This window comes from Manis pentadactyla, chromosome 15 (genome assembly GCF_030020395.1).
Source record: "Manis pentadactyla isolate mManPen7 chromosome 15, mManPen7.hap1, whole genome shotgun sequence".
Lineage (NCBI taxonomy): Eukaryota > Metazoa > Chordata > Mammalia > Pholidota > Manidae > Manis > Manis pentadactyla.
In genome coordinates, this window is record NC_080033.1 from 4,781,480 (window position 1) to 4,795,457 (window position 13,978).

Below are 13,978 nucleotides of genomic sequence, written 5' to 3' on the forward strand. Positions count from 1 at the left end.
TAGTGAAAAATGACTAATTTATATAGTTGCTTTTTCTTCTTAGTTTGCTGTTGTTACAATTTTGGATATCTATGTGGAATCTTTGAAGCTTTTTTTTTTTAACAGAGAGATGTTTGTTGCCTCAACTGATAAAGAATAAGCCATATAAAAAGTATAAGGGAAGAGGTTCAAGATGGTGGCATGAGAGGTGAGACAGAGAATTCCTCCCAAAACCACGTATAGTGTGAAAATATAGTTAATACAACAAGCCCTGAAATAGCAAAAGGAAAGAAGGCTGAACCAGACTGCACACAGACCTCACGAACAGAGCAGACCTCATGAAGCAGGGCCACATACGTAAGCCTTGATCGGGAGGGACCCAAGTCCTTCCTGCACCCCAGCTCACCAGCGGGAGGAAGAGAAACAGAGGGGAGAGGGGGTGGAAGCCTAAGGCTGCTGAACACCCAGCCCTGCAGGTCTGTTTTGGAGCACAAACCTACATTGTGTGGTGCTCTGGAGGCTGTTGGGGTTGGGGAGCTGGGACAGGCGGAGTGCTTGAGAGACTGAGATTCCGGCCATTTGTGGAAGATGGGGATCCACATCCGGCTGCTCTGGGACAAAGGAAAGGCAGGCGGTCTGAGAGGCTTCCTAGCAGCAAGAGGGCAGCTGAAGGGGCGGCGTTTCCACAGAGCTTGCTACGCAGGGGAAGGGATAGGTGGACAAGGTTGTCTGGGTGCACTCTGCCCAGCAGGTTGGGAACTTTGAGTTTTGGGCGCTCCACCACCCCATGGCTGCCTACTCAGCTCTGAGCCCCCCCACTGTGATACGGAGCCTGCTGCACCTTCCTCCTGGCCTGCTGGCACCTGCTTGTAAACAGGCAGTCATTGCACTAGTGTCAGTCCAGCCAAAGGGAGTCCCTGCCTAAAACAGCTAGAGACACCAAGCATAGAGGCTTACACCTGTGTGCTCAGCCCACTGGTTCTGATATTGGAGACAGGCTCTGCTGCTGGGAATCAGGAAACAGCTCTTTCCTCCCCCCAGGCACCAGCACCGCTCCCCTTTGACCCCCAGCCTCACTCTAGGGGCTGAGCAGCTCCAGAGACTGGAGATTCTGGCACTAGAGGGCCCCACATAGAATTATGAAATGTCAAAGGAACCCGGCTTAGACCAAAATCTCACAAAACTCAGAAGGGCCAAATTAAACTGAACTCATCAATCTTCCTGAAAGAGAGTTTAAAATAAAAATCATAAACGTTCTCATAGAGGTACAGAAAAATATTCAAGTACTCAGGGACAAATTTAAAATGAAAATTCAATCATTAAGAAAATCCATATATGAAATGAAACATATAAAATGGAGGGATTTAAAAGCAGATTAGATGTAGTAAAACAGACGGTAAATGGAATAGACATTAGAGAAGAGGAATACAAAGAAGCTGAGGCTTAGAGAGAAAAAAGTCTCTAAGAATGAAAGAATATTGAGAGAACTGTGTGACCAATCAAAATGGAACAATATCCGCATTATAGGGATACCAGAAGAAGAAGAGAAAAAGGGATAGAAAGTGTCTTTGAGGAGGTAATTGCTGAAAACTTCCCCAATTTGGGGAAGGAGATAGTTTCTCAGGCCATGAAGATCCACAGATCTCCCAACACAAGGGACCCAAGGGAGACAACATAAAGACATATAATAAATAAAATGGCAAAGATCAAGGATAAAGACCGACTTAAATGCAGCTAGAGAGAGAAAAAAGTTCACATACAAAGGAAAACCCATCAGGCTAACATCAGACTTCTCAACAGAAACCTTACAGGCCAGAAGGGAGTGGCATGATATAGTTAACACAATGAAGCAGAAGAGCCTCGAACCAAGAATGCTCTACCCAGCAAGGTTATAATTTAAATTTGAAGGAAGGATTAAAAATTTTTCAGATAAGCAAAAGCTGAGACAATTTACCTCTCACAAATCACCTCTACAGTGCATTTTGGAGGGACTGCTGTAGATGGAAGTATTCCTAAGGCTAAATAGATGTCACCCTAAGGACAAAGTGTACAGAATATGACACCTAACATATAAGGAATGGAGGAGGAAGAAAAAGGAGGAAAAACAAAAAGAACCTTTAGGTTGTGTTTTTAATAGCACACACAGTGAGTTAAATTAGACTGTTATATAGTAAGGGAATTACCCTTGAACCTTTGGTAACCACGATTCTAAAGCTTGCAATGGCAATAAGTACACACCTATCGATAATCATCCTAAATGTAAATGGTCTGAATGCACCAATCAAAAGACATAGAGTCACTGAATGGAAAAAAAGGCAAGACCCAACTAAATGCTGCCTACAGGAGACTCACTTCAAACCCAAAGACATATACAGAATGAAAGTAAAGGGATGGAAAAAGATATTTCATGCAACTAATAGGGAGAAAACATGGGGGTTGCAGTACTTGTATCGGGCAAAATAGAATTCGAAACAAAGAAAGTAACAAGAGAGAATAAAGGACATTACATAATGATAAATGTGTCATTCCAACAAGAGGATATAACTATTATAAACATCTATGCACACAACACAGGAGCACACACATATGTGAAACAAATACTAACAGAATTTAATGGGGAAATAGAATGCAATGCATTCATTCGAGGAGACTTCAACACTCCACTCACTCTGAAGGACAGATCAACCAGACAGAAGATAAGTAAGGAGACAGAGGCACTGAACCACACACTAGAACAGATGGACCTAACAGACATCTATAGAACTCTACACCCAAAAGCAACAGAATACACATTATTCTCAAGTGCACATGGAACATTTTCAAGAATAGATCATATACTAGGCCACAAAAAGAGGCTCAGTAAATTTTAAAAGATTGAAATCATACCAACCAGCTTCTCAGATGACAGAGGGATGAAACTAGAAATAAATTACACAAAGAAAATGAAAAATCCCACAAACACATGGAGGCTTAATAACATGCTCCTAAACAATCAATGGATCAATAACCAAATAAAAACAGAGGTCAAGAAATATATGGAGATAAATGACAACAATAATTCAACACCACAAAATCTGCGGGAAGTGGAGAAGGCCGTGCGAAGAGGGAAGCATATTGCAATACAGGCCTACCTCAGGAAAGAAGAACAATCCCAAGTAAACAGTCCAAACTCACAAATAACAAAATTAGTAAAAGAAGAACAAAAGAAGTGCAAAGGCAGAAGAAGGAAGGACATAATAAAGATTAAAACAGAAATAAATAAAATTGAGAACAATAAAACAACAGAAAGAATCAATGAAAACATAAGCTGGTTCTTCAAGAAAATAAACAAAATAGATAACCCCCTAGCCAGACTTATCAAGAAAAAAAGAGAGTCTACACACATAAACAGAATCAGAAATGAGAAAGGAAAAATCACAATGGACACCCCAGAAATACAAAGGATTATGAGAGAATACTATGAAAAATTATATGGTAACAAACTGGATAACCTAGAAGAAATGGACAACTTTCTAGAAAAATACAACCTTCCAAGGCTGACCCAGTAAGAAATAGAAACTCTGAGGAGACCAATTACCAGCAAGAAAATTGAACTGGGAATCAAAAACCTACCTAAGAACAAACTCCTGGACCAGAAGCTTTCACTGATGAATGTTATCAAACATTTAGTGAAGACCTAAAACCCATCTTCCTTAAAGTTTTCAAAAAGTAGAAGAGGAGGGAATACTTCCAAACACATTCTATGAGGCCAGCATCACTCTAATATCAAAACCAGGCAAAGACACCACAAAAAAAGAAAATTACAGACCAATATCCCTGATGAACATAGATGCAAAAATACTCAACAAAATATTAGCAATCCAAATTCAAAAATACATCAAAAAGATCATCCATCATGATCAAGTGGGATTCATCCCAGGGATGCAAGGATGGTACAACATTCAAAAACCCATCACATCAACAAAAAGGACAAAAATCACATGATCATCTCCATAGATGCTGAAAAAGCATTTGACAAAATTCAACATTCATTCATGATAAAAACTCTTAACAAAATGGGTATAGTGGGCAAGTACCTCAACATAATAAAGGCCATAGATGACACAACCATAGCCAACATTATACTTAACAGAAAGAACGTGAAATCTTTTCCTCTAAGATTGGGAAGAAGACAAGGATGCCCACTCTCCCCACTTTTATTCAACATAGTTCTGGATTTCCTAGCCATGGCAATCAGACAACACAAAGAAATAAAAGGCATCCAGATTGGCAAGGAAGAAGTCAAACTGTCCCGTTCTGCAGATGATATGATATTGTACATAAAAAACCCTTAAGAATACACTCCAAAACTACTAGATCTTTTATCTGAATTAAGAAAAGTTACAGGATACAAAATAATACACAGAAATCAGTAGCATTCCTATACTGTAATGTTGAACTAGCAGAAAGAGAAATCAGGAAAACAAATTCCATTCACAATTACATCAAAATAATAAAATACCTAGGAATAAACTTAACCAAAGAAGTGAAACACCTGTACTCTGAAAACTACAAGACACTCATGAGAGAAATTAAAGAAGATACCAATAAATGAAAACACATCCCATGTTCATGGATAGAAAGAATTAATATTATCAAAATGGCCATAATGCCTAAAGCAATCTACAGATTCAATGCAATTCCTATCAAAATACGAACAGCATTTTTCAATGAACTAGAGCAAATAATTCTAAAATTCATATGGAATCATCAAAGACCCCGAATAGCTAAAGCAATCTTGAGAAGGAAGAATAAAGCTGGAGGATTATGCTCCCCAACTTCAAGCTCTACTACAAAGCCACAGTAATCAAGATAATTTGGTACTGGCCCAAGAACAGACCCATAGACCATTGGAACAGAGTAGATATAAACTCAAGCATATATGGTATATTAATATACGACAAATTAGCCATGGATATATAGTGGGGAAATGACAGCCTCTTCAACAGCTGGTGTTGGCATAACTGGACAGCTACATGTGAGAGAATGAAACTGGATTATTGTTTTACCCAATACCAAAAAGTAAATTCAAAATCGATCAAAAACATGAATATAAGTTATGAAACCATAAAACTCTTAGAAAAAAACATAGGCAAAAAATCTCTTGGACATAAACATGAGCAACTTCTTCATGAACATATCTCCCCGGGCAAGGGAAATAAAAGCAAAAATGAACAAGTGGGACTATATCAAACTAAAAAGTTTCTGTACAGCAAAGGATACCATCAGTAGAACAAAGAGGCATCCTACAGTATGGGAGAATATATTCATAAATGACATACCCGATAAGGGGTTGACATCCAAATTATATAAAGAGCTCATACACGTCAACAAACAAAAAACAAATAATCCAATTAAAAAATGGGCAGAGTAGCTGAACAGACAGTTCTCCAAAGAAGAAATTCAGATGGCCAACAGGCACATGAAAAGATGCTCCACATTCCTAATCATCAGAGAAATGCAAATTAAAACCACAAAAGATATCACCTCACACCAGTTAGGATGGCCAACATCCAAAAGAAAAACAACAACAAATGTTGGCAAGGATGTGGAGAAAGGGGAACCCTCCTACACTGCTGGTGGGAATGTAAATTAGTTGAACCATTATGGAAAGTAGTATGGAGGTTCCTCAAACAAAATCAAAATAGAAATACCATTTGACCCGGGAATTGCACTCCTAGGAATTTACCCTAAGAATGCAGCATCCAAGTTTGAAAAAGACATATTCACCTGTCCATTTATTGCAGCACTATTTACAATAGCCAAGAAATGGAAGCAACCTAAGTGTCCGTCAGTAGGTGAATGGATAAAGAAGATGTGGTACATATAAAGAATTGAATTTTTTTGTTCAGTTTTTTTAATATCATTAATGTACAATTACTTGAACATTATCATTACTAGACTCCCCCCATTATAAAGTCCCCCCACATACCCCATTACAGTCACTGTCCATTAGTGTAGTAAGATGCTATAGAATCATTACTTGTCTTCTCTGTATATACTGCCTTTCCCATGTCCTCCCCCTACATTATGTGTGCTAATCATAATGCCCCATTTTCCTCCTTATCCCTCCCTTCCCACCCATCCTCCCCAGTCCCTTTCCCCTTGGTAACTGTTAGTCCATTCTTGGGTTCTGTGAGTCTGCTGTTGTTTTGTTCCTTCAGTTTTTTCTTTGTTCTTATACTCCACAGATGAGTGAAATCATTTGATACTTGTCTTTCTCTGCCTGGCTTATTTCACAGAGCATAATACCCTCTAGCTCCATCCATGTTGTTGCAAACGGTAGGATTTGTTTTCTTCTTATGGCTGAATAATATTCCATTGTGTATATGGACCAAATAAATAAAAATTAAAAGTTTGTTTTGCTGATAATTATGATTTGAAGTTATCTGGACTCATAGGACTTAAGAAAGAGCCTTTCTTAAGTCAATTCTTTTTCCTTAGGGTTATGTAAAATAAATACTGTTGACAAATAATATATTTCATCTTTCACTGTAATAGTTTCATTTGACTGTTTACCTAAAGTTAATCAGGAAAATAACCTAGCCTAATGGCCGCCATCCCCTCTGCCAATAACTTTAAGCAAAACATTATGCAAACTTGGTTGCAAACTTTTATAAGACTACATAGTCTGTTTTTTTGGAAAAAGTTTTCTTCTAACCTTTTTTCCCTTGCTTCTAACCTATTTTTAATTGATTTTACTTTTAATCTTACATTACTAAACAGTCTTTTAAACAAAATAAAATCAAAGCAAAAGTAAAAGCTTTCAAAAGAAAAGAGAGTATTTGTAACATAGCAAGATAGTTTTAAACTAAAAATATTATGGGCTAATCATCAGGTAAGTCCTCAAAAACCCTCTTTAAACAACACTGACTATAACAACACCTTCGGGCTCAATTTTCAAAAGCAAAATATCAAATTAAGCATGTCCAGAAGGAACTTTGTAAGTGGGTTTATCTACCTAATCTAAAAACAGATCTTGTGAAACAAAATTAGACGGTATAAGAAATTTTTAAAATTTATTCCTTACCTCAAAATGCCCAATTGTGGTGCTATGATTGGAAAAAGTACACCAGCTCTAATTAATACCCTTCCTATTAAAAGAAAAAAAGTTTGGCACAGAAATAAAGCCATTACAGATACTTGTAACTTTCCAAACTCTACAGTGACCCAAATTTCCCTCTCCCTATTATAGAATTTCTTTCAAAAATTCTAGAATGGGAGATTATTCAACCAATTCTTATAGAGCAACAAGGACTATCATTTTTCCTTAATAGAGGCAAAACCTCTAGCTTCTCTTAGATTTGCTATTCTGCTCTTTCCCACACTTCTTTCCTGGTTAGGGAGAACAATATCAATACCACTCATTTTCCTGAACCAGCATCTTTTTTTCCTGTATGAATTGTCTCATATAACAAGATTTTGCACATACAGATGAAATTCTAACTAGAAATTTTATCTTGAGTCATCACTTCTGTTTGCAAGTCATTAGGATTTACTTTAGTTCATCTACAGTGGCTAGGTTACAAACTTTAGACTTGACTTTGCAAGGAAAGGGCACACTCAAGGGATCTGAGGAAGACAAAGTTTTACAATTTCAATTTAAAAATCATTGGTATAGTGTGGAGGGTAGCTCATAGCAAAATGAAATTTGAGAAAGACTAGTTAGCAAGCCCTTTGGCTAGTCTAAAAGGGGTTTGATGTGAAGTTGAGCTTCGATGGTGGCAAGGAGATGAAGAGATGAAAGTGGTCTAAAGCTATGACTCTTCAAACTTTAGTGGGCATCAGATTCAATTTCTGATGTTGGTATGGGGCCTGAGAATATGCATTCCTAGCACCTTCCAAGGTGGTATTGATGCTACTGGTACAGAATCAAACTTTGAAAACAACTGGACAGCCCTTCTACTCAAAGTATGGTCTGTGGACCAGCAGCTCTAGCACCCCTGGGAATTTCTTAGAAATGGAGACTATGAGGTCTTAGCTTAGTCCTACAGTATTTAATATGCATTTTCACAAGATTCTCAGGTGGGTTTCTATGAAGCTTAAGGTTTGAGATGTGATGCACTGGTTTACAATAAAGAACAGTTAGGATCAATAGAATTTGGGGAAAAAAATGAAGGCGTGTCTAACATGACGTAAGTTACAGATTGGAGAATCAGGCAGAAAAGTTGTGATGGTGTATATGAAGCTCCTTCTGTTCATGGGTAGAGAGGCAGCCTCCTAGCAGCTTAACAAACTTCTCGCAAACCCCAAAGTCAATTCCAATATAAAACATCAGCCAACACATAAGGGTAACTCAAGAAGTACGTACAAGTCATGAAGCCTCTCTTCTGAAAATTGAGAGTGAGACCCATGCTTTCTCTACCAAATCCTTGCTCCACCAATAGGAAAAATTTTCAGTTCCTGGCTCTGATTTTGGATTTATCTTCAAATATGCTGTTTCCCTTAATTCTGGGAGGGGATTAAGTGCTAGGCAGGAGAGTTAAACTATATCCTTCCTTCCTTTAGGTAAGCTAATCTTTTTATTTGTGTTAACAGAGATGGAAATTAACTTTTTAATGAGAAAACAATTTATTAAATTAAGTGAAGAAGGTAGCCATAATACAGAAATAGAACTGTTTCTCTGGGCTATAAATGTGTTACTCCTCAGAACTTCCTCTCTTGGAAAAAGATGCAGTTTCTGCCAACTCATCTGTTTCTGACAACAGGGCTCAGTAAATGATGTCAGGAACCAAGAATTATAGTCAGAGCATTTTTAAAAGATGAGCGGCCAAACGTATGCTCCGTTCACTGGTGGAGTCCAGCAAGCACTAAGCAAATGGTCTGCAGCCAAATCCAGGCCTCCTGCGAAGTGTCTGTGAGACTTTTGGAAATTGACCTCATCTCTTGACATCTAAGGCTCTTCATATTAATTTCGAACACATGGTTTATGTGAAAATTAAATGAGATAGAAGAAAGCGCAGTACCTGTAAGTTAACAATTTCTTGGTATTTTTAGGTATTGGCTATAATTTCCTTTATCCACTGGCCACAAGAATGGATAAATAGGCCATTATGTTTTTGGCTACTGCAGAAAATCTGGACTATATCAGAAGCAACAGGCCAAAATTATAAGTAAAGGACTTCTGGTTACATACTGATATACCAGGAGCTCTTTTCCTTCCATTGCAATTGAAAACTATAAACAAACACTTGCTTACTGCAAGTGAATGTAGTCACCTTTATAGTGGTGATTATATGACAAAACACTGAAATGAGCAGGCCACACTGTGTGGTAATACAATTAGTGCCATTTGTAACTACAGAGAAAAAGTTTGTGTAATATCAAACAGCCACAAAAGATATGTCCCGGGCTCATTTGCAACCTATCAAAACTCTGCTCAGCTACTATTCAACAAAGTTCTGTTAAGAAAAAGAAAAGTTCTCTAACAGTGACATGGCTCAGAGTTGACCCAATAAATACTTTGATAATATGGTGTATACACAAACTATCAAGTAGTTATACTACCATAGCTGCAGCATGTTTATTTTTGCAGCCTTTTTAGTTGTTCTGAATCTTTTAATCTTGAACTGAAAAATCAAGTGTCTGAAAGTTTAAGGTAAAAATTAGTGAAAGAGAGAAACAGAGAGACAGAATTTGTTGAGGGAAGTGTTACAAACTGACTGATTTGTGGTCAAGAGACAGATCTCGGTTCTGGTCCACACCCAGAAAGCTGTCTCCCCCTTGACTAACTTTAACACAGGTTCAATTCTGTTTCCCAGAATATTAAGGGGCCTCCTGTCTCAGCAAGGTTAGGGAGGGTGGAGAAAATTAGAGAAGCCAGATTATGCCAAGGTAACTATCCACAGAGAGTTCACTCTCTCTGACCTGCACAGGGTGTCAGCTGAAGTCGCTCGGCGACGGACCGGTAACTGATATGGTGGCAAAGAATACAGTGTTCTTCCTTTTGCCATTACATGTTTAGAAATAATTAACCTTGAAATTTTCCCTGAAGTGTGGTTCTCTTACTGTGTCAGAGGAAAATATAGGTACAGACAGTACACACTAGAATATAAATGCCTATCTGAGCCAATAAGTACAACACTACCTCAGGTTTCTGGCTGCCCTATAAGGTGTTTATATGTTCTCCCTTCCAATAAAAATATATTATCTCTCTGGGCTGTTAAGTCAAACTCTGCAATTCTCTCTCTTGACCCATCAAAGTAAAACTATTAGAGAAAAAAAGAAAAGTAGAGGAAAAAAAAAAAAGCAGAGAAGTGCATGGATTGAGAGTGTGAAGGACTGTGTGTGTCGGGGTCCGGTCGGAGCCCACTCCTGTGCAGATGAACCTTGTGTCTGTCTCCCTGACTAAGGTGAGACAGTCACGTGTCCTTGTCAGAGGCTTGGTTATTAGTAACTTAAACCAGAATATCAGGAGTTCAATGAATTTCAGCATATGGAAAAAAAATATGGATTTCGCAAAGGCTTAAACTTGAGAAAACAACTTACAAAAAAAGTTGAGATTCCCATTTCTCTTTTTTGGGAGACAAATCCTCTAGAAAGTTAAATAATAAAAGTAGAAAATTTCCAGTGCTTGTCTTTATAATTTCTAAGTAGAAAAAAATCAGAACCTTTCAAACCATTTCTGTATGTTTTTAAAATTCTAATTGCTGGGCATCACTGACTTCTTCCACACTATAATAAGAAAAAGGCTTATGTATAATTACAGGTAAAACACTGTGAATTCCAATTTGAACCACCAAATACATAAACATTTTAAATGAGTCTTTTCAAAATCCTTCATTTTCCTTATTCAAGTATGGTAAGGGAAAGCCAAGTAAATTCTCTTTCTTCTGCAGTGAATTTTCACAAGTGAGAAGGATTTCCTATGTTTACAGCACTTCATAAGTACATTTTTTTGCCCTTCATAGAACGAGAATGTACATTTATTAATTTGTGATGGTGATAACTGGGGATTCAGCACACACCCACATGCAAGCTATCCCCTTACAGACTGTGAAGACGTTATATCAGATAAATGAAATAATGCTCAGTTACATTTTATTTTATTACTTAGGCAGATGTTTTCTGTGAACAGTTTATTAAAAATTGGAACTATTTTTGTCAACAAAACATGATTTCCATTTCCACTTTGATTTTTAATTTCCCTTTAAACACCTTTCTGCAAATATTTGGTTTCTATGGATGCTTACCCTCAACCTTTGCACGGGCTTTTGTTGCCAGAGATGAATCAGAAATTCGCTGAGTATTTTGGAAAAACGAAATGGTGCATTTTGTCCTAATCTTTGACAGCACCAAGGCACATTTATTTGCACAATACAAAAACATGGCACTATGCCTTACAACAAATTGTTCTACAGCACATTCAACACTCTCTGGCAATGTGGAAGAAATTCTTCAGTACCAGATTTTCTTTTAAGTATAGTTGTATGGAAAATAGGTTCATAAAACCATCACAGGATGTGCAGGAGTCTGTTGAAGTGATTGGAAAGAGGAATATGGATCCTTGGCAATCAGGAAACTGTTTCTGCTTGGACCAAACAGAGAGTAAATGGATTAAGGTAAAAGGGTAAGGAATGGGAGAAACAGTAACACTACAGATTTTAAAGAAACAGTCACATGTTTTGCATTAAGCACCTCTACTGTCAAGTATAGAATCTGTTGAATATATAACTCAAGACTGAAGAGGAATATGTAAACTAGTATAGGAAGTTTAGAGAATAAAAAATGATTTAACAAATTATGGATTGCAGATATATGACAAAGAATTAAGAAAATTAAAGAAGATTTTTTGGCTTAGTGAGTGAATTGAGGCAGCCAATATAATTGAGGATGTGGATATAATGGCTCTCCAGTCAGTTTCATGGTCCCAAGAAAGAGAAATAACATTATAGCAGAGAAGAAGAAAGCACAAACTAGAGGACAGAAGTAAAGGAAATTTTCTATGTAAAACATCAGTAATGCTGTGTTCTCTTATAGGATGAGTACAACTTTATCTGAGATCCTTAATACAATTCTGTATATAAAATACAAACTGCCAACCATATTCACAGGACCTGTTTTTATAAATGTTTAAGGCAGAAGAATATTAAAATAGAGGACACACAACACATTATTTAATTCTTATAGAGTATATGGGTTAGTGAAAAATGACTAATATTTATTAAGCAATTATTATGTGCTAGGCATTTATTTAAGCTTCAAAGCAGTTACATATGGCAGGACCAATTAGAGCCACAGTTCACAAAAAGAACTGAGGCCAGATTGTTCAAATAAACTGTTCAAATTACAGATAGACTAATGTCATAGCTGATCGCCTAGTCCTGTAACCACCCTGTAATATCACCCTTGCCTTAACAACTTCTTTTACACAAGATAAGTCACCATTTTCTTAAGGACAAAACTCACCTCCTCACAGTTCTTAAAAAATTTAAATAGGACTAGTATGAAGACAGACTAAAAGAAACAAATAATACAAGTATTTCAGTTAGAACAACTTGAGAGAATTGTTTCCTTTTTCTTGGTATTAGCAATGCACTGAAAATAAAGTGATCATTACTGATTTTATAAAGCTTTTATAATATATGTTTAGTCTGGTCTTTCAATGTCAGATCTGTGAATTTTTTCCTAGGACTGCTTCTAAGGAAGGCTGTTCTTTCTCAGCTTGATATAAAATGACGACGGAACTTTATATACTTTCCATTAATTACTTCTAAGAAGGTAAGGTGAGAGATAAGATGACTTATAAGGAAAGAAGGAAGTGAAGAAAGAGAAAATAGAAAAATGAATCAATTTCAGGGACAGTTAGGAAGAAAAGTCAATAGTCCCTGGGATCAACTGGTTGTAGAAATATGAAGGACAATGAGAAGCTGACAATGGCCTTGGCTTTTCTTGCTTAGATGTCAGGTGTGAGAAAAGATGGTGTTGATAGACATAGGAACACATGAGTCATCCATAATTTTGATTTTATTTTCACTCCTAACTAGCACAAATAGTAATTTCATGTCCATTTACCATATGCTATATCCAAACCATATAGATAGAGCAATCACATATATGTATATATACTAGCAATCATACATGATGCTGTTGAACATTTTACCTTTTAAAGCTTTTCAGCCCTCAGTTTGCATGACATCATTCCCTTCTGATCTTTCTCCTCTCTTCCTCTATACACTCCATAAACGTTAGTTTCCCCCCAAATTCCAGGCATACATACAAGGAAGAGCATGGATTTTGAAGTCAGTCCAATATACAGTCACATTTGTGCTCTTCTGCTTACGACCTTCACAAATACGCGCAGCGTCTTTAATGGCTTCCTGGTCCTCCTTAACCTGGCTTGCAGGGCCATCAACCGTCCGGCTCTCCCTTACTGATCCAACCTCACCCGTTAAAACTTCCATCTTCATCTCTTGCATAGTCTCTGTACTCTGGGCTTCAGTTATTCAGATTTTTTTTTTTTTTTTTACAATTATCCAATGTATGTTCTCCACTTTGTCTGGGTATTGATATATTGTTGCGCCTGTGCGATGCACATCTCTATTCTAATTTCTCTTGAATGAATCTGAATTGTAACTCAGGTCCAGCCAGGCATTATGCCACTTCCTAAATGACATCTTTTTTGAAAACTCTAAATTAAGGTTATATATTTAGCATATAAATCCCACTTACATATGACTAATAGGGTGCTCCCATAATTATGAGGACTATATAATTTATCTTCCAAATCTGGACATACCTGAGGGTACAAGGAGGTGCTATTACAATTATGCCAGCAAAACAGTAAACTGGGATTACTCTCCCTCTAGCAAATTCTGATTTCTCAACTCCAACACTGTTAATTTGCTAACCAATTCTGTTTTAAACACAATTCCACAAGGAATGAGTGCCATGATCATCCTTTTACTTTGAACTTCCAATATTTATCCTGATGACTGATACACAGTACATACTCTACAAA

At 37.1% G+C, this 13,978-nt stretch overlaps 1 protein-coding gene and 1 long non-coding RNA gene across 2 annotated transcripts in view; one reads left to right on the top strand and one right to left on the bottom strand.

The window, feature by feature from the left end:
• Positions 1-13,978, top strand: part of LOC130680903 (zinc finger protein 541-like) — a 507,420-nt gene that overhangs the window by 259,510 nt on the left and 233,932 nt on the right. The window lies entirely within an intron of this gene.
• Positions 1-13,978, bottom strand: part of LOC130680917 (uncharacterized) — a 477,927-nt gene that overhangs the window by 232,112 nt on the left and 231,837 nt on the right. The window lies entirely within an intron of this gene.